Consider the following 22182-nt stretch of genomic DNA (forward strand, 5'->3'; position numbering starts at 1 on the left):
GCATCCTGTGACGCGCTGAACTCCCTTTATGCTCCGAATCAGTCCCATGTCGTTGATGGCCGCTACCTTCTCCGGGTTGGCTTCGATGCCACGTACGGAGATGATGAAACCTAGCAGCATGCCCCTCGGAACCCCGAAAACACACTTTTCAGGATTGAGCTTGATGCGCTTGTCTCTTAGCCTTTCGAAGGCTAGTTCGAGGTCAGGAATGAGCTGGTCGCCCTTCTTGGACTTGACTACTATGTCGTCGACGTAAGCCTCGACGGTTCACCCGATGAGGTCCCCGAAACATTTGAGCATGCATCGCTGGAACGTAGCCCCCGCGTTTTTGAGGCCGAAAGGCATCTTTACGTAGCAATAGGGGCCGAAGGGGGTGATGAAAGAGGTTGCGAGCTGGTCGACTTCTTTCATCGTGATTTGATGGTAGTCGGAATACGCGTCAAGGAAGCTAAGGGTTTCGCACCCGGCAGTTGAGTCGACTATCTGGTCTATGCGCGGCAAAGGAAACGGATCCTTTGGGCACGCCTTGTTGAGACCGGTATAGTCAATGCACATCCTCCATTTCCCATTCTTTTCTCGTACAAGAACAGGATTAGCTAGCCACTTAGGGTGGTATACTTCCTTGATGAATCCGGCCGCCATAAGCTTCTGGAGCTTCTCACTGATGGCCTTGCGCCTCTCCTCGTCGAAGCGGCGCAGACCCTGCTTCACTAGCTTGGAGCCGGCCTTGATTTTCAAGGAGTGCTCGGCGATTTCCCTCGGAATGCTGGGCATGTCTGAGGGTTTCCACGTGAAGACGTCGCTGTTTGTGCGGAGGAAGACGATGAGCGCGCTTTCCTATTTAGGAGATAGGGTAGCGCCGATCCGCACGGTCCAGCCGTCGGAGCTGCTGGGGTCGAGGGGGACCTCCTTGACGCCTTCGGTTGCCTCGAAAGAGGTGGCTGACTGCTTGGAGTCGGGCTGATCCTCGGCGCCCTCCGCTAGCTGGACCGCTGAATTCTCCGTTAAGGTGATGGCTGCGGCATACTCGCAGCACTCTACGTCGCATTCGTACGCCTTCTGGAAAGACGTACCGACGGTGATGACCCCGTTGGGCCCCGGCAGCTCGAGCTTGAGGTAGGTGTAGTTGGGGATGGCCATGAACTTGGCGTAGCACGGCCGTCCCAAGATGGCGTGGTAGGTTCCGCGGAAACCTACCACCTCGAAGGTAAGGACCTCCTTCCTGTAGTTGGAAGGGGTCCCGAAAGTGACGAGCAGATCGATCTGCCCGAGAGGCATCGCCTGTTTCCCCGGCACGACGCCGTGGAATGGTGCCTCGCTGGGGTGGAGGCGGGAGCGGTCGATCCCCATGGCGTCGAGGGTCTCGGTGTAGAGGATGTTGAGGTCGCTGCCTCCATCCATGAGCACCTTGGTGAGGCGCGTGGTGCCGACCACAGGGTCGACGACGAGCGGGTAGCGTCCTGGCTGCAGGACGCGCCCCGGGTGGTCGGACTGGTCAAAGGTGATGGCGGATCCCGACCGGTCGAGGAAAGCTGGTGTAGCAGGCGTGGCCGCGTAAACCTCGTGGCGCTCCAGCTTCTGGCGGCGCTTCGAGTTGTAAGTCGCCGGGCCGCCAAAGATCATGAAGCAGCTGTCCACCTTGGGGAAGCCATCTTCCTTCACTTCGCCGTCCTTCTTCTCCTCGTCGGGCTTCCGTCTCCGGTCGCCCTTCACTGGGTTGCCTACAAAGTACCTCTTCATGAGGTTGCAGTCTTTGTAGGCGTGCTTCGCGGGAAACTTGTGGTTCGAGCACGGTCCCTTGAGCAGCTTGTCGAAGAAGCCGGGGGTGCCCTTAGGGGGCGGCTATCCCCGCTTGCGCTCAACAGCGGCCACAAGGGGAGCCTCGCGGTGCTGCTTGTTCTTCTTCTTTTGCGGATGGTTGGAGGTGCCTTCGTCGGCGTCCTCTCTCGCTTCGCCTTGCCCTTGGAGCGGTCGAAGATCGCTCCAACAGCCTCCTCGCCTGAGGCGAAGCTGGTGGCGATATTGAGGAGCTCCTCCGTGGTCCTCGGGCCCTGGCGTCCCAGCTCGTGGACGAGGGGCCGGCAGGAGGTCCCTGCTAGGAAAGCCGCTATGATGTCGGCGTCCACGACGTTGGAGAGCTCGGTGCGCTTCTTGGAGAAGCGTCGGATGTACTCCCGGAGGGACTCGTCTGTCCCCTGGCGGCAGCTCCGGAGGTCCCAGGAATTGCCAGGGTGCGTGTACGTGCCCTGGAAGTTTCCCATGAATATCTCCTTCAGGTCATTCCAGCTGCGGATCTGGCCGGAAGGGATATGTTCCAGCCAGGCTCGCGCCGAGTCAGCCAGAAAGAGTGGTAGGTTGCGGATGATGAATAGGTCATCGTCCGCCCCACCGGCCTGACATGCAAGCCGGTAGTCGCTGAGCCATAGCCCGGGGTTTGTCTCCCCGGAGTACTTGGCCACGTTCGTCGGTTGCCTGAAGCGCGGTGGGAACGGCGCGTTCAGGATGCACGCGGAGAAGGCCCGGGGCCCCGCCGGGTCGGGGCTCGGGCTGCGGTCTTCTTCGCTGTCGTAGCGGCCGCCGTGGTGGACGTGGTAGCCGCAATCCACCCCCTCCTCCCTGTCCGCACGGGAGCACCTCCGCGCGTCCAGAGTGTCGCGGGCGTCGCGGATGGTGCCGACGCGCCGGTGAACGGACCGAGCCCCGCCTCCTGTGGGCGGTGGTGTCCGTCGAGCGGGCGCATCCCGGTTCGCCCTAGGAGGAGGCTAGTGAACGGACTCCCCCCGCCTCTCAGGGGGTGCGGTAGGCGCTGCCCTGCTGGCATTTTGCCCGCGTCGTCGGGACGCGGAGCTTTCCGCCTACTGGACGGCTGCGCACTCGAGCAGGTTGCGCACCTCTTGGTGCGCCTGACGCTCCTTGGGCGTCGCCAGCTCGGGGAGTCGTCGGAGTAGGGCCGCTGCAGCGGTGATGTTCTGGCTGGCGCGAGCGAAGAGCTGAGGGCGCTCTTCGTCTGCGCATATGCGCTGCTGGACGTCGCGCGCCCGTTGTTGTGCCCCACGTTCGTTGCGGGGGCGCTCGACCTGCTGGCGGGGTGCCGCGCGTGCCTCCGGCTGCCGGGGTTGCACCAGGGCCTTAGCAAGGGCTCCGGTGGTAGCCACGGCGTGTGGTGGGGGAGTCCTCTGCCTCCCTTCGACGCCGTTATCATTGGACCCCTTAGAGTGCACGTCGGCCATGAGGCACTCGCGCGAGGGGTGGTGGCTCCTATTGTCGGAGCTGGCGTCGGAAGTCGTCCTCGCCACGCCCACGAGCTTGTTGCTCGCGGGCAGCACAGTCATGGCCCGTGCCAAGAGACGACCGTAGGTCACCGCGGCATTGCGCAGCCCGAAGAGCCGTCCCTCCGAGGGAGGCCCCTCGGCGCGCGCCCGGCCGCTCGCCGCTATCCCGACGGCAGAGCCGGATGTGGTGGGACGAGCGGGCAAGACGAGGAGAGGGATCAACTCGATCCCCTTCCCGGTGGCGAGGAAGTCCAGACTCCCGAAGCGGATCAGGGAGCCCGGAGCGAAGCTGGCGTCGCGGTTGGCCATCTGAAGCCGGTGATGTACACGCAAAGGTCGCCTACCTGGCGCGCCAAGTGTTGTTGTCAAGATTAGCGGATCAAAACTTAGACTAGTAAATTTCTTTTATGCGCGTAAGGCTTCGGATGGTGGCGTAGGAGACACGGGGTTTAGACTAGTTCGTGCAAGGGAATGCCCTATGTCCAGTATCGGGAGCTGCTCGTGTTGCCCACGCGAGGTTCTGTAGTAGGGGTTACAGGAGGGCGAGAGAGGGAGCTGAACCCAGGTCTCTTGGGTGTGCACTGATGCTCTAGGTGGGTATGGGTGTGTTCTGCTAGCTTGGGAGCCTCCTCTGTCTCTGACCCCCGGTTCTCCTTTTATAGCACAAGGAAGCCATCGAGGTTACAGGTGAGACCGGGTGTGAGGAGAAGTAAAAGAGATAAACAAAGCTAAGTAAAATACAACACAAGGGGAGGGACCAAGTCCCTAGGCCGCCGGCGTCCCCTCCGGCCTTCGGCTCCTACCGGTGCGTTCGCCGGAAGAGGGCGGCCGCCGTCGAGTCCTATCGACGGTCTCTTCAATGGCTGTCGTCGCCAGACGTGATGATGGTGTTTCGTCGTGGCACCTGTGTCCGTTGGGGAAGGCGGCTGATCCCGCCATCTTGCTGACGGCCCGCGGAAGGCGGATGTCGCGTCCTTGTCCCCGGACGCGCGGGGCGCGAGAACGGGCATGGCTTCCTCCTACTTCGGGTGGCGTAGGCCATGAGTGCCTTGTAGAGAATCGGAGGAAGCCGCAACCACTGTAGCCTGTACTATGCGGTCGCGCATGGGTACTTGTGGCGGGTTGCGTCGCGGCTGGCACAGTGGTTGAGTTTATATTGGATATTTCGAATTAAAGAGTCCCAAAGTCGGGACTTCAACTGTTTTTCTTAATTTAACACAGATTCAATTTTCAAGTTTTTGAAGGTCTTCTACTCAGATTCTAGAAAAACACCAAAAATGAAAGTTGTTATGATAGTTGAGTTCTACAGCTCTTAGTTGGACAGATTTTTAAGTTCTTAAGCAAAAATTCAAGTTACTGTTCAAACAACATTTTAGCTTGTGAGGGGCAAAAGTGTCCTTACACTTGCCTTCACCACTGCCAAAGTTCTACTTTATGCACTAATGAATTTGTTTAAGATTTAAATATGGTCTAATTATGCTAGGTTGTTACAATGCCATGTTTCGCAAGCTTGGAAAGGGCGAAGGGGACTTGACGAAAACGAACATGATGTTGAAAGACTTTGAAGGAAACATCTCACCGGCTCGAGGGGCACTTTGCGTTGACTTAATGATTGGAAGTAAGACCCTACCCACTATATTTTTCGTCATTAATGGTAAAGGGTCATATAACATGCTCTTAGGTCGAGATTGGGTTCATGCCAATTGTTGTATCTCATTTACGATGCATCAATGCCTCGTCTAGTGGATCAGCGATTCAGTGGAAGTTGTCCCCACTGATTCCACTTTCAGTATCGCCGCAGCCGACGCCCAACAGTGGAGCTATGAACAAGTAAGTTGTATATCTGGCAAAGCCTGGGATACGGATTTCTTGAAGGTGTTGGATTTCAGGCTACAGCCGATCCAAGCAGTCGGCTCGGAAGAATCATCCTGATGGATGAGTTCGTTGAAGATGATGGGAAGCTTGGGCACAGGTTTACGTCGGCCGATGAATTAGAGCAGGTAGATCTTGGAGACGATAGCGAGCCAAGGCCGACGTACATTAGTGCTAAGTTAGATCCTGAGTATAAGCAAGAATTGATTAAGTTACTTAGGGAGTTTAAAGACTACTTTGCTTGGGAATATTATGAAATGCCTGGTTTACACCGATTTGTTGTTGAACATTGGTTGCCTATAAAGCCAGGGTATCGGCCGTATCAACAGCCTGCGCGGCGTTGTAATCCAAAAGTGTTACATGACATCAAAGCCGTGATTACAAGATTAATTGAAGCTAACTTTATCACGCAGTGTCGTTATGCTGAATGGATTTCTAATGTTGTCCGTGTATACAAGAAGAATGGAAAGCTACGAGTTTGTATTGATTTCAGGGATCTCAACAAAGCCACACCGATGGATGGTTATCCAATGCCTGTAGCCGATGTGCTGAGAGATGCTGCTGCAGGACATAGAGTTATTAGTTTCATGGATGGTAATGCTGGGTATAACTAGATATTTATGGCTGAAGAAGATATTTCTAAAACGGCCTTTAGGTGTCCTGGGCACATCAGTTTGTTTGAGTGGATCATCATGACTTTTGGATTGAAGAATGCTGGAGATACGTATCAACGAGCAATGAATTTTATTTTCCACGAACTCATCGGCAAGATAGTAGAGATTTACATCAATGATGTCGTGGTTAAATCAGGAGGATACAAGGAGCATTTGGCCAATTTATGCAGGGTCCTGGAGTGTACAAGGAAGCATGGACTCAAGATGAATCCAAATAAGTGTGCTTTTAGCGTATCGGCTGGGTAGTTCTTAGGCTTCATGGTACATGAGCGTGGCATCAAGGTTAGTCAGAAGATCATTGGTTCCATTAACAAGGTTGTTGCTCTGAAAAATAAAACTGAGCTTCAGTCATTGATCGGCAAGATTAACTTCATTTGAAGGTTCATATCAAACTTGTCTGGAAGAATTCAGCCGTTCAGTTTGTTGTTAAAATTAAAGGCCGATCAAGAATTTGTTTGGGGAGCAGAACAATTTAAAGCATTAGATGATATTAAGCGATACTTTGTGTCGCCTCCAGTGTTGGTACCTCCCCAGGAACATAAGCCGTTCAAGTTGTAATTATCGTTGATGAGCGCACCATCGGATCAGCCCTTGTTTAGGAGTTTGAGGGTAAGGAACGGGTGATCTATCATGTGAGCAGAAGACTCTCGGATGCGGAAACCAGATTATCTTCGGTTGAAAGGCTATGCTTGTGCTTATATTTCTCCTGTACCAATCTTAGGCATTATTTGTTATCGGCTGAATGCGTTGTCATGTGCAAAGATGATGTTGTCAAGTATATGTTGTCGTTGCCGATTTTGAATAGGAGAATTGGAAAATGGATTTTGGCTCTGTCGGAGTTTGAACTGAAGTACGAATCGGCTAAAGCCATTAAAGGGCAAGTCATGGCCGATTTTGTTGTTCAACATTGTGGTCCAGAGGTTGCTATTGTGGAACCAGTTCCATGGACCTTATTCTTTGATGGATCTTCATGTGGAGTCGGTTTAGGGATCGTCATAGTGCTTGTGTCACCATGGGGGGTAAACTATGAGTTTTCGTTGCCGATTGATGCTACTGCTACCAATAATCAGGCCGAATATCAAGCTGTTTTAAAGGGCATTAAGTTGTTGAGAGAGATTAAAGCTGACGCTATTGAAATATTTGGGGATTCTATGCTGATCGTCAATCAACTAACTGGAGGATGTGAATGCAGATATGACATTTTGAGAGTCTACCATGAAGAGTGCCTCCAGTTACTTAAGGAATTCAAGAGTGTGACCATTGAACATATTCCCAGATCTTACAATGAAGAAGCTAACAATTTCACCCAAAATGCCTCCGGGTACTGGCCGATTTGCGGTACTATGGCTGTAGAGCCAATGCCTAGCGATTGGAGAAAGGAGATAGCTGATTATTTAAAGGATCCATCCAAAAGGGTTGATAGACGAGTACGTCTTCAGGCCATGAAATATGTGTTACTCGAAGATGATTTATATTATCGGATGATTGATGGGGTCTTGCTCAAGTGCCTCGGTGTTGAAGAATCAAAAAGCTTGATGGGCAAAATTCATGAGGGAGTTTGTGGGGCTCATCAATCGGCCTTTAAAATGAAATGGATGATTAGAAATAATAGATATTACTGGCCGAATATCCTTGAAGATTGCTTCAAGTATTACAAGGGTTGTCAGGATTGCCAAAGGTTTGGAAATGTGCAGAGAGCCCCAGCATTGGCTATGAATCCTATAATTAAGCCATCGCTGTTCAGGGGTTGGGGGATTAACTTAATCGGCCAGATTTATCCGTCATTTTGAGCAAGGGTCACAAGTTCATATTGGTAGCGACATGTTACTTTACAAAATGGGTTGAAGCAATTCCTTTGAAGAATGTGACATCGGCAAACATGATTGACTTTGTTAAAAAACACATTATCTATCGGTTCGGCATCCCTCAAACTATCACAACCGATTAGGGGACTATGTTCACTTCAGGGGAATTTGAGGAATTTGCTGCCAGAATGGGAATTAAACTATTGAATTCTTCTCCATATTATGCTCAAGCAATTGGCTAGGCTGAAGCATCCAACAAGGGGATTATCAAGTTAATTGAAAGGAAAGTTTAGGAGCATCCAAGACATTGGCATGTCACGCTAAATGAGTCTTTACGGGCATATCGGATGGCCTATCATGGTGGTACAAAAGTGTCCCCTTATCAGTTGGTTTATGGGCATGAAGCAGTTTTGCCTTGGGAATTGAAGACAAGATCAAGACGTATATCGTTGCAGGATCAATTGACAGCGGATGATTACTCGGTCCTGATGAAAGGCGAGTTGGAGGATCTAGCAAGTCATCGACTAAGGGCTTTGATCAATATCGAAGAGAATAAAAAGAGAGTAGCTAGATGGTATGATAAGAAGGTCAAAATCAAAAAGTTTTTCCAGGGAGATCTGGTCTGGAAACTAGTGTTGCCGATAGGGTCTAAAGATACTAAGTACGGAAAATGGTCGCCTACATGGGAAGGGCCGTATCAAGTGAGTCGTTGTGCTCCAGGAAACGCATATATTATAGAAACACTTGAAGGAGAAGAATTTGCTAGAGCTTTGAATGGGAAATACTTGAAGAAGTACTACCCTAGTATATGGGTAGATGCATAGCTGATGGTTTAAGGCTTTGGACTGTCATAGCTGATACTGAGAGTGTCGCCTTTAGTGCAAAAAGAAGAAAAGCAGACACGCTGATAGCCGATGAGATACGAATAAGCCGATTTCAGTCCGGTACGTCGGCTGATACATGGCCGATGCAATATGCGTCCCCCTTAGAACAAAAAAATATGCAATCTCTAAGTTATCGAGGTACAACAAGACATTACATTGAACCTAAGAAGTCTTGGATCGATTTTATTGCATGCAGGCGAGCTTGGTTGTCTTCATCTTGAAAATTGGCGATCGCTTGTTCCCTTTGGTGAAGTAGGCCTGGATGGTGTCCCAAATGAGTCGTGGTTATATCAATCTCGTTGGTGATCTGGCTCAGTTCTTGCAGGAGCTGATCCCTTCTAGCTTCCTGAGTAGTTAATTTGCTTTCAAGAATCGAAGAGGAAAGCCGAAGGTCTCGTGCTTGAGAGGCCAATTGTTGCACCTGCTGACTTGAACTTGTAGAGTTGATTGCAGATAAAACCAGCTCGATGTCCGAGGGAATGTAATCTCTGATTTGATCAAGGTTGGTCTGGATCAGATCTTTGTCTGCTTGAGAGAGCTTCTCGTTGGATTGGAGGATCTGGATGATCGCCTCGAGTTGATTGTTTACCGGGTTCATCTGGGAGAAGGGAGAATAAGGAGCGTAAATCGCAGATGAGAGTTAATTCAGAACGGTCGATTTAGAACAAGATTGCAGAGTAGTACCTGATTGACTAATGAAAAGGAAGCCATTTTGGTTGTTTGGATTCGGTCTGGTTGAGAAACTTGTGGAGGGACAGAGCTTGTGCAATTTTGTGAATGCTTTCAAGGGGGGCATTGGTGCTCATATTTATAAGGCAGTTTTGAAGGAATCTGAACATTTGAAGCACATAACGGTCAGTCAAAAGGAATGCTTTGAATAAGGTAGCCGTTGGTGAGTCAACCAGGGCAGTAGAAGGGTAGTCAGTTTGCATTTAAGCTGATTGAAGTACGAGCATTAAGGTATTTGCGTCATGAAAAGATAGTCATCATGCGCAGAAGATGTATAAAAATTAAAATAAGGTTTGTTAAAATGGTCCCAAGAGGGTACGGATGGCATTTATTGCGCGCGTGCAAATTTGATCGGCCTCTTCGATCTCTCTGCGATCAGCATTGGCTGAGCTGATAAGCCTGTTGAGCATGCAGTTTCTTCTCTTGTTCCGATTTTTTGATGGCATTCAGAAGTTGGGCAAGCTTGTTCTCTTCAACGGTGATGGTGTCCCCAACGTCCTTCAGCTCTTTCATCAGTGCTGCTCTCCTTGCCTTGAGCCGATCGATCTCGCCGATGATGTCAGGACAAGAATTGCTTAAGATGTTGATCCTCTTGTGGATTTCCTCGGCATGGAGCTTGTGAGACTCCTTGTCCTCGAGCAATTGCTCCTGTTTGGCTCGATCGGCTAAGCGACGTAATGCCTTCAACATTGGAACTTGCTGATTCTCAATGAAGGCTGCGGGAATCAGGGCTTCTTCTATTTCTTCTGGAATTTGGCCTTTGAGGCTAAGAAAGATGTTCCGTATTAGCTCCGCGTCTTCAACCAGCTGGCTGATGTCCCGGTTGAGGAAATCTAATATGTTTTGAAGTTTAGTCTTCACCTCATCAAATAGGGATCCTAGAACCAACGGAGTGACAGTACCTCATCTTCTTCAGGAAGTTCTTCAATTTGAAAGGAGAAAAGGCTATTGTCTGGTGAATCCTGAGCCTGCAAAAGATTAATGAAGTGTAAGCCGATGATGCTAGTTGGTGGAAAATTGGCTAGTGAGTGTGAGGGGGTGTTTACCATCTTCCAACGAATCTCTTCAGCTTGTGTTGATGATGCTGCTAGATCGGATGGATGTTTTTGATGGATCGGCTCCTCAGAAGGTGGCTCATCCTCAGGGATTGTGTCGGCTGGAGAATCTTGGATAGTGATGGGCTCTAGAGCTGTGGCCAATGCAATACTTGGAATATTCTCCTAGGTAAAAGAAGATTCCGTAAGAATATTTTTGATAAAAAAGAAAGCATTGAACTCAAGTATTGCAGGCAGCGTTATACCTCTGGTGTTGATGTAGCCGATGGTTCAGGTAGAGTAACCAATGTGTCTGGATCGATCTGCACAGGAGTCTGGCTGATTTTAGCAGCCGATGGAAGGGTCGGAGGTATAGCCGATTCCAGAATAGGTTAATTTTGTAAGGAATGTGCAGACATCTGAAAGAAATGGAGTTAGCTTTGTAATTTATCTAAGGAAATTTAATAGCGGAATTATTTGGAAAGCTTCCATCAGAAGTGATGCCGCTGCCGATGGGTTGATTGCTTCGGTTGATGACGAGTCCTTTTGGATAAGCTTCTTACAAATCATCTTCTTAGAGGCAGGGGCTTTACGTTTCAAAGTCGACCTATGGCTATATCTGCTAGAGATGGAGCGCTATGGCCGATATGAGGAGGTGCCAATGCATTTGCGTAAGAAAATAGCTTGTCACTTTGGCTCATGGCTGGAGGTATCTGACTAGCACTCTGCAAGAGAAAAAACGTTAGTGGGAAAGGAACCTATACAAAAAGAGAAAGAAGAATAAGTGAAATCAGCAGTGTCACCTCTCCATCAGGATCGACGAAGTCTGGGTTGAGCTGCTGGCAATAGACTCCTGCCGATACGCAAAAGAGATGCTGACCCCATTTTTTCGACCACAACTTGAATGGTCTAGTAGTGAAAGAAGCGAGGTTCCATGATTCTAAGTTTATGGTGCTGGCATCCAGAATCAGGCTCTTTAGTCTGTTGTACTCAAAGCCGCTGGAAAGTTTTTCCCAGGGCTTCACGAGATTGGCAAAGAAAAGTTTTATCGACAATTGCCCAAAAGCGAGCTGGCGGGATGCTGCCGATGGGTGATAAAACTCATAGGTTAGGTGTTGACCTTTACCAGCAAAGAAATTGGCTGGAAGGATGGTAGGCTTCATGATTACTTCAAGATTTTCTGCGCTTGATGTGGCTGTAGCAAAATTAAAGCTGATGGGTAGCTCAAAAGGAAGGTCTTCATCGGCATAAGCATGCCAAATTGCTGCCTCATTGGTAAGACCATTGCAGAAGCATCTAAAGAAATCGGCTACCCTAGAAGGAGACTGTTTATCGCCAGGGAAGACAGAAACAACTTCACCATAAGATGTGCATCAGCAAGTTCTAGGGTCCTCGTCATCTGACTGATCTTTCGGGAAAGACATGTTCTTGATGTCTTGCCCCAAGACATGTTGCAGGTGTAAGTTGAGCCACAAGTTGATGAACCACCAAGGGCCACCTAGATTGCCGATGGGTTGTCTAGCCAATAGCTTGATTGACACCTAGTGTAGCAAGTGATAGACTGATCCAAGGAGGTGTTTCCCTAAGGGGATCGAATTCCCCATCGACAGCGCTTCAGCCAAGATTTGCAGATTTGTAGTTGGTACAGCCGATCATCTGCAGAAGATGAACTTGTCCAGCCACATATTCAGGAAGGCAAATGTTCCCTAGCATCGACAGTTCCAGTTTTAGCATGACGGCTGATGTAGCCTTTCCATCCACCGATAGTCTTTGTTTCCAGCCGATGAGAAGCTTTGGTAGGAAGCACGAATGCATTATCAATAGAGGTGATGTCTAAACCCATCAGCATCAGAACATCGGCTAGTGTGGGAGTCATCGGCCCGTGACCAAACAAGAAGGCGTTCAAGACATCTTGAGTGGAATACGGAGATGATGTCCGTGAGTTTATAGGCTAGCCTGAGAAGGGTATGTATGGCATTTCATCCGCCGTCCGCGCGAAATCCAAGAGGCTATTGTTCGTAGGCGCTTTTTCAGGCACGTGAATCATGGCCAAGAGAATTTGGAAGCAAAATATATGTTTTACTCCAAAACTGGGGGCATGTGTTGATGCCGTTTTTTGAGACGTATTAAAAGTTGGCGTCAAAAGGAAGCAGAGATGCTGATGCGTGACAGAGGAGCAACGGCTAGTAAAATCGGCCGATGGAGTTACAGTAGTTCAGCCGATGAAATTATGGAGGTTCAGCCGATGAAGACAAGAGGATTCAGCCGATGGGAGCCGATGGGGTCTAGCCGATGCAAGTAGGAGGGTTCCAGCCGATCGGAGGTGTTGGAGCTTCGACCGATAAGAGGCAAAAGAGTCTTGATCGGCGAGGAGGTTGCAAGATGGTGGATATAGGGTTGGTTAATAGAATCTAAGTTTGTTTCCAACTCTTGTACGAGTCATTTTATTTAGAAAGTTTGTTTCTTTTGTTATAGATATTGTATTACATCGTAATCGACCAGGACTAAGAGTTTTGAGTGGAATACGGAGATGATGTCCGTGAGTTTATAGGCTAGCCTGAGAAGGTAATGTATGGCATTTCATCCGCCGTCCGCGCGAAATCCAAGAGGCTGTTGTTCGCAGGCGCTTTTTCAGGCACGCGAATCATGGCCAAGAGAATTTGGAAGCAAAATATATGTTTTACTCCAAAACTGGGGGCATGTGTTGACGCCGTTTTTTGAGACGTATTAAAAGTTGGCGTCAAAAGGAAGCAGAGATGCTGATGCGTGACAGAGGAGCAACGGCTAGTAAAATCGGCTGATGGAGTTACAGTAGTTCAGCCGATGAAATTATGGAGGTTCAGATGATGAAGACAAGAGGATTCAGCCGATGGGAGCCGATGGGGTCTAGCCGATGCATGTAGGAGGGTTCCAGCCGATCGGAGGTGTTGGAGCTTCAACCGATAAGAGGCAAAAGAGTCTTGATCGGCGAGGAGGTTGCAAGATGGTGGATATAGGGTTGGTTAATAGAATCTAAGTTTGTTTCCAACTCTTGTACGAGTCATTTTGTTTAGAAAGTTTGTTTCTTTTGTTATAGATATTGTATTACATCGTAATCGACCAGGACTAGGAGTTTTGAGTTCAGGGTATAAATAGAGATCCTGCAAGGTCTGAAAAAGTTGTACACACCAACAAACAAATCTACTTTATTCGCAATTTACTTTCAAGTCGGCGACTTCGCCAAAGTTCCTTTTTTTTCATGAGTTCTTCCAAGCTAGCAGGGCTGCATCGTCTTGTTCTCCGGCTAAATTGTAAGTTCCGTTTTTATCGAGTAATTTCTAGGCTTTAACTTCCGGTGCATCGTTGTTGTTTTATCTAGATTTAGTCATCAAGTTATCGATATTTGCTAGATCTACAAGTTTATTCGTTTAAATCTTGTTGCTTTAGTTTTTATCACCATCATCCAGCTTGGAATAGATTCCAATCGGCTGCTTGTCCTGTTTTTCAATCAAGAATTGTTCTATAGCCAATTAGATCTGTTTCAAGTGTTGTTCGCGTAGCATTGTTTAGGTTGTTTTTCAACAGTTCCTTTGCATTGATTACGCATACATCGACTGACCTAGCCGATTGTCTTTTTCTGCATCGGCTACTTGGCCGTTTACAATCTCCTGAAGCTAATCGGAACATCAGCCGATTCGCTCTCAAATTTAACGTCTTGATTGTCCTTATCAATTGGCACGTCAAATTGACTGGCACGTCTTGGATCGAGAGGGTCAACCTGTACTTAAGCGAAGTAGATCTCTCAGGTTTCGTGTGTTAGTACGCGAAGGTCACCGCCCGATTTTTGCGTCAACATTAGGTATGACGACGAACAGATGACCCATTCGGCAAACCAAACAGCCACTAAACAGAAAAGGAATAGCCTTGTGGTGGATCCCCTTGTTCGGTAGGCAGGATAATTCCCTAACTACTCGAGTTAGCTCCAGAAAAACCAGTAAAAACCAGCAGACCAGAAAAACCAATCCCTAGTGTGACTTTCAACACCAGGCAAGGATTTTTTAACTAGCAGTTCCTAAGCTGCACGTTTCTGCTCTGCTGCCTCCGTTAAGTATTCCAGCATCAATTTCAGACTAGGATGTATTAAACTTCAAGCTTGACACAGTACGCTAAAACGAGTAAAGTGTGGTTTCCACCGACAAACACTGGACAGATCATTCGTGATGTATCTTTAGTCTTGAAATCCACCTTCTTCATCGTCAGCTAGAAAGGGAAGAAATAAAATCAGATCTTCACAGTAGCTGACAGCAATTGAAACCAAATGAGCACACAGATGGTGTTGCTGAAGTGCAGCAGGAACCTCTATCAACGTCTGAATTGAGACAGCTACCTAATATCTCAGCGATGCCAAACAATGAGAACTCTGAAACACAAATATAATCATACACGATTGGCGACTGAAATGAATAACATGGACAATTTACATCAATCCAGCAACAATCAAACTAAAAAATTCACAAATGTCCACATAAGAGCTATTACAAAGATCTAATTGTATCCAAGCATTTCACCCATAGATCACCATTGTTAAGGACATGTAGACTATCAGTTAATTCAAGCAAATAAATTACCCTCATTTCAGAATTGCAATACACAACGCAACAACAATGTGGCTCCTCCACAAGCTAGTTTTCCACAGCTATTGCAGATGGAACAAAGTTACTACTATCACCCAGTTCAACCACTATACCACCCATCCTATCCTGAGGGGTTCCAGTCAGCTCAACTGGGGTACCCGCGTGTTCATGAGTACCAGTTAGCCGAACTGGGGTACCAGCCATGGTATGTCCTGGCTAACCAGCAGATCTATTCGCAAGGAAACCAACCAGCACAGCAGCCATTTCATCCTCGTATATATCAGTCAGTTCAAATGAGGCATGAGCTGCGCTATCCTTAGGGCTTTGAGCCAAGTCAACCGGAGTATCGGTCAGTACGGCATGGGGACCAGCCTCACTATTCCCTGAACAATCTACCACCTCTGATGTTGATGGAATGGCGCAACAGGTCAGTTTCAGCTGTCCAGACAAGTGAGGGTGGTGCAGGGATTCAGGATGAACCTTTCTATCTTCTTCCTGCCGGTAGGCCATTACCTATACCCCAACCCCATCCTACTGCTGTAGTTTCCCATGAGCGTTTCCAGCAAATCTGCAACATCACAGGGATATCCTAGCTAGATGAAGAAGTCAAGACAAAGCTTCCTTCTATGGTTGATTCACAGGTTGCTCATGAGCATTCTGATCAAACCTGCAGGGATATAGATACATCAAATGCAAGTTTTGCTTCCTAGCCAAGTAAGTTAATCAAGCCAAAGCTTCCTGCTGTGGAGTTAAGGGAGTTTCTCAGTTATCAAATGCTAGTTCTGCATCTGAACTAGGTAAGGAAGTCAAGCCAGAGCTTCCCAAAAGTTTACAAGTGACAGATGCTATGAAGCCAGTACAAGGCAGTAGTAGCTTGGCTTGCAAGGATACAGATACACCAAATGCAAGTTCTGCTTCCCAGCCAAGTAAGGTAGTCAAGTCAAAGCTTCCTGCTGTGGTTGATTTAGTTAAAGAAGTTTCTCAGATATCAAATGCTAGTTCTACATCTGAACCGAGTAAGGAAGTCAGGCCAGAGCTTCCCAAGACTTCACATGTGACAGATGCTAGTATTAACCAAATGAAGCCAGAACAAGGCAAAAGTAGCTTGGATAGCTCACCTATGGCTATGGAACCTTTGCTTGAGGTTAATCCATCAATTGTTGGTCTAAAAAAAGCAATGTCAAAGCTTTTTGAAGCATCACCAACGCCATCTAATTTGACTCTTGCTCAGTATGTTGCCAGCAATGGCCTACTTATTAGATGGCACAAGCTATTTTCCTCAGAGCATGCACTAATATCTAAAAGAAAGTGTGCAAAGCTTTTTCGCAAGGCTGTTAATTATGTGGTCAGAACCTACAAAGCTAAAAAATGCTGGGGAGGCAATTTTGAAGGTGAGCATCTTATGATTGGAAGCGACGGTAGCTTCTATTTATCCCTTGAGCCAAATGCTGAATGGACCAGATTCAATTTCCTGAAAGATTTGGGTAAGCTTGCACACCTAGTGATTGAGCACTTCAGGGATAAGAAGAGTGGTATCACTGCCATATATTTTAGGCACCTTGTACACATTTGCAACGCACCGTCTCCCTCTATATTCTCATCCGATCTCCAGTTCAACATATTTGTGGACTATGTGTGCCATCATCCTTGCTTTGGTCATCCTATGAATAGATCAGATTTTATCACTATAGCAGGGCAGTGGTTAAAATACTGCAGTGGTCCTGATGTTGACATCATTCGTGCATGCATAGTAGCTACTACTAAGAATTTTGGTACTAGTGATGATTGTGCATAGTCACCGTGCTTGATTGTAAGTGTGTGGTTCACCATGCTCAGGTTTCGTTCGGCATCGCATTAGAGAGAGGTGCCTAGAGTTTTAGTTTTACAAATTTATTCAAGCCAGTACTTAGATCCTTAATTTGCACAAATTTATTCATGCCCATGCCTGGATTCTTACTTTGGCAATTTTATTTTTTTACTTGTCAACCAACACTATTAAATTTGTGACGTGTTCTCTACTTTTTTTTCTTTATTATTCACAAAAGTTTTAGCACGGGTGTTTCCATTCTATTTGTGCTCTCCCCTAAGGGTCTCAACTAAAGTCTTAAACACATACTGACAAGGACATTGAGCCTTTACACTGAATATAGAAAATCAATTAATTAGATTTTTTGTTAAATCTATTTGTTAATCATGCTGAAGTTATTTGGATTTCCAGCCATTTCAAAATGAATGAATTACTAATATATTTATAATCAGTGTGAAGATCTCCAGTTAACTACGACATTATATATAGAAGGAAAGTAATACAAACTTCTAGAGCCTTCCCTACAACTCATGATCCATGATATTTTTCATGAAGGCACTAGATGTTGTTGCCATGAAGAAATTAGAATAGTGTAGAACATAGATATTTGTCTAGTGAAACTCTAGAATGGGACATATGTCATCATTCTATGAACTCCCTTGGCCTATAAATAGAGATCCCCTTCCTTGTCATTCCATTCAACCATGAGCATGGTAGATGAGTGGAGTATGGTAGAAGTAAAGGGTGAGTGCTAGGCTAGCCACTAAAGAGAGGGTGTTGTACACTCTTGTGTAATATTATTGTGTTGTAATAAAGTTCTATTTCTTACAAGTGTTAGTCTGCCGGTTAGGCCATATAGTACTTAGTGCATAAATTGTGATCCATCGAAGGTTGGCTCTATCACCCAGGATCACAAGGATCTAGACTTCATCATAAGTTGGCTCTGCCACCCCGAAGTTAGCATCATCTGTTGGTAGGCTCTACCACCTGAAAGTGAGAAGGAGGCTCTGCCGTCAAAAGGAGGCTCTGCCGTCAAAAGGAGGCTCTGCCGTCAAAAGGACCCGTTGCACTAAGGAACTAGAAATTAAAAGGGCTGACCGACTCCAGAGTGAGTTGGTGTCCTAGGTGTAGGTCCTCAGATTAGTGGGTATTAGGGCCACCTCAATTTCCAACATTATTGATTTACATTTACTTGGGAAATGCTGTGCTAGAATGACTAGTAATGATATGAGGTAAATAATATTGATGTCAGTAATTACTCAATTCAATCCATTTTGCACATGTACTCTACTTTTGTAAGGCAAATGAAACCTTTAGCTACAAGGTCAGGGTACATGCCTTTTTCCATCATTTGGGAACATGTTTATTTTATGGGAAATTATCAATGTTGTTGACATCTTCTCTAGAGCTGTTCATTATTTGAGCCTAGCTTATCTTCCCCATCATTGGTGCAGAGAAGATAAAGTTTGACAATCAATTTATGTGACTAGTACACAAAGCTCGTGTGAACGCTATGGCGACATTTGGTAATACATGTCGAACAACCAAAAGGTAGTACATTTTTGGTAATCTATTACTAATAAACGAAAGAAGGAAAAAACCGTCGTGTGTCATCCTCCCGCTCCGATCAAATCCTCTGTCCAATTTTTCCCGCTTTTGATGATCCGCACACATTGGCACTCCGATCAAATCCTCCGTCCACTTTTTCCCGCTTTTGATGATCCGCACACATCGGCACATTGCTACTTTCATCCTGCCATGCGATCACACCCTCCGCTCGATTTTAATTACCTCGCTCTTCATGCGATCGGTGCGTCCGTCGCTTCATTCCTCCCTCCGCGAATTTTTTCCTTTCCATGTGTGATCATAATTTTCAGGGCACTGTCAGCGTCACAATCAAAAAGACTAAGAGGATGAGGGGCCCGCCAGGGGCTGCTGGGGCACGGCAGCCGCTGATGAACTATCGGAAGCTTCACCTACGGAGGCCGTGGGAGCAGCACCTGGATCCTTTCCCTCCTCGCCGTCAGCCCCTTCGTTGACCAGTGCAGGAACAAAGTACCCCACCACTTCGGTGGCCAAATCACGGATGGCAGCGTGCACCGCCTCTTCTTCCTTGATGGTCAGGCCTTCGCGCAGTGCCTCCACAGGCAGGACGCTACGCCTTAAGCCAAGTCGTGTGCCCCTTGTGCCGCGGCGACATCCACCACCGACCGGAATGCCTTCAAATGCTCCTCCAGCCTGGTGAAGGTGGGAAGGAGGTGCTCCGGCCCGTGATCAACTTCCAAGCTGGGCATAGGGAACCACTCCCGTCCGCCGTTCAAGAGCACGTCGCGGAAATGAAGGGAGAGGATGCAAAAACCTTTGATAGTTGTCTGGCGGGAAATCCAGAGTTGCACAAGCTCCTCCGAGAAGCTGTGCAAAAGGGAAGCCACACCATCAGCCCTAGCCTCGACCTCCTCTGCCTATCGCAGGGCCACCACACGGGCACTCTCGACCCCCCTAGCTTGCCGCTGGGCGTCAAGGTGTTGGGCGTTGATGGTGTCCATAGCAGTACGGATCTTGGCAACTCTCTCCGGGTGCTCCGCCTGGATCGACTCATTGGACTCTACTCGTGCCTCCGCCACCTACCGACTGATGGTGGCCGCCTCGACCACCTTCTGGGACATTTCGCACTCACGGCGGTCCAGCGATTGCACGCGGGGCTCCAAGCTTCGTGCAAGAAGATCGAGCTCATGAGCACGGTGGGCTAGCTGCCTCTCCCGCTCCTAGGCGGTGCCTACCGCTTGGTGGTGCTCCTCCTCCTAGCACTAAAGCTAGGCGGCATGCTCTTGCAGCTCGAGCTCACAGGCCGATGCAGCCGCTTCGGAAGAATCGAGCAGTTGATCACGCTTGGCAGCTGCCTCCTCACGCGCCGCTAGATCCTCCTCCTAGAGATGGGCCTGCTCCTTGTGGCAGATGACGTCGAGCACCAGGAAGTGCAGCTCTTGTTCGCGTTCTCGAAGCTCCGCCATGCGCCTCGCAGAGGGTGCCTCGCTGGGGTCCATGGCCACCCGCCAGACGTCCTCGAGGGCTGCCTCCAAGGCACGCCACACGCGGAGTAGGATGGTGGCCCGTTGCGGATGGCGCGGGCATCAGAGCTACGGCCACGCCACGAACTCCAGCAGAGACGGAGCATCGACCACCGCCGCCACGACAGCTAGGACAGCATCCGCTGCCACCGCTTGCGCACCAGGGGCTTCGGCTGCCGCCGTCGTTCCCTATCACCTCCACTTGAAATGAGGGGTGGGGTGGGGGCAGCAGGAGGCTCGTGCGTGTAACACTAATGGTGTTTACAATGAACCAAACCTCACTTGGGCACTTAAGAGGAGAAATATAAAGAAAAGGGAAAAGAAAAAGGGAAAATATGGAAAAGAAGACTTGGTCAAACAAGGTCAAAGCAAAGGGTTGACCAAGTCAACTATGATGAACTCAAGTCAAAGAGGTGAATTTGGATCAAAGTGACAATTTAAAATGGATATAGTTAAAATCCCACTCAAAAATTCAGATTTGAACTGAATTGTGAAAGGTGCTAAATGTGGTCAATCACCTATGTTTGGGATTGAATTTAAAAGGGTTACATAATAACCTTGGAGATGAGTCACTGAAATTGGAAGTGAAATATATAGTGAACATTTGAGACTAGTTGTTGTTCACAAGAAATAGTGTTTGAGTATTTTAAATGGAGCTTAAATTTTGAAAGATGGGCTGTTTAGACTGTTAGAAGTGCATTGGAAATTTCTGAAACTGAAACTGGAATGTTCAGTTCCTGGCCGAAAGTCAGAGCTCTCAATCTTCCAAACCAAAGATCTTTTGAGCAAAGTTCCTATCTAGAACTTGCAGCCCTATAGTACCTCTACAAGTTTGGTTAAAGGCGCTCGAAGAGTTTGTTATTGGATTTGGATGATCTGTGCTCGAGAAAAGGTGGCCTTTCGGTGCTTTGGAGCTAACTGACGGGAGCAAATTCTAAAGGTTCAGTGTAACCGGTGTTTTTCCCAAAGTTCAAAGACTTGTATCTTTCGATCCTTTGATCTATGAAACCAAAGCCCTATCTAGCACATGTAGCTCGTTGATCCAGCTACATCTTTGTTTAAAGGCGATTCGCAAGTTTATGTTTGGATTTGGACAAGAATCATTGGGGAAGGGACTGCTTTTCAGTGTTTTTGGAGCAGCAGCTGCTCGCAGCGCCGCCACCACCACTTAAGCCATCGTGGTGAAAATCCTCACACACCACGCGCCGGCAATGCAGCAGGGCCATAAGCAGGAAAGCAAGCAGGACGTGGCCAAGCGGATAGCGGTGAAGATTTTGAAAAAAGTTACAGCACCGGCGCCATCGTCATCTTTTTCCCCACTACCGCTAGTGCCGCCAGCCATACCTCGCCGCCGTTTCCTCCGTCGACAAGCCGCCGTCGGCCGATTCCTACCGCGCACCACACCATGACTACCTCCTGAACAACCTCAACAACTCCTCGCCCGACGAGATCGACCACAACGCCACCGGTCAACCCCGCCAGGCCGTGGTTAAGGCCAGAGGCCCTGTTTTGTGAAGTTCAGGGACTGCGGGCGAGCTGAAGGCCAGGGGTTTTCTATGAAGTTTTGGATGTTTTGTTTTAAAAATGCATTTCAATAGGTTTAAACTTCCATAATCCATAACTATTTGTATAAAACTCCAAAATTGATGAAATCAATTTTGTTGAGTTCATATTTTCATGTGTGATGCAATATAAACCATAAATGTCTTAGTAAAAAAATTTTATTTTTCCTTTATTTAAACCTTTTAAAAAATTAGAATGTATTTCCTTTAATTATCTCTTTAAATAGATAATATTTAGGAAAAAATAAAAAATAAGGACTAAAATATATTTTATGGTTAATAAAAATAAGTGACCATTTAGAATTGATAAAAATGGTTTATTAGATTTAAAATGTTTTTAAATGCTTTTCTTTTATTAAAAATTAGATATGTCCTATTTAATTGGTTTATAATTATTCCTTGGTTATATGAGTAACTCTTATTCTAGGAAAAATATAAGGAGCTCTTATTTCATTAAGTTAGCATTTATAGAATTAAGAGGATGGTTATTTTATGTTGTTTTTCATTCGTTGCATCATTTCCGTGAAGATTCAGAGCCGCTGGAGGTGGAGTACATGGAGATCCCGTTCGAGCCAACTCAGGAAGCCCAGGACATGATTGTGGTGGAGCAAGTTCCCGAGGCTGCCACGGAGCTCATCATCGAGACCGCTGACCCCGAGGAGCAGCAAGGCAAGCCCTGGTGCATTAATCCTATTTAACCTTGCTAATTTGAGTCCAAATTCTTTTATTTCATGATTGCGCATTAAGTCTAGGAGTTGAGTGGAGTCCTTTTATGCATTCCTACCTTCCTTGTTTAAGGACATCTTTGCCACCTGTTTAAAAATACAAGGTTAAGTCTAATCTGCTAGTGCTGCAGAAGTCA

The sequence above is a fragment of the Setaria viridis genome, chromosome 5, assembly GCF_005286985.2.
Source record: "Setaria viridis chromosome 5, Setaria_viridis_v4.0, whole genome shotgun sequence".
Classification (NCBI taxonomy): domain Eukaryota; kingdom Viridiplantae; phylum Streptophyta; class Magnoliopsida; order Poales; family Poaceae; genus Setaria; species Setaria viridis.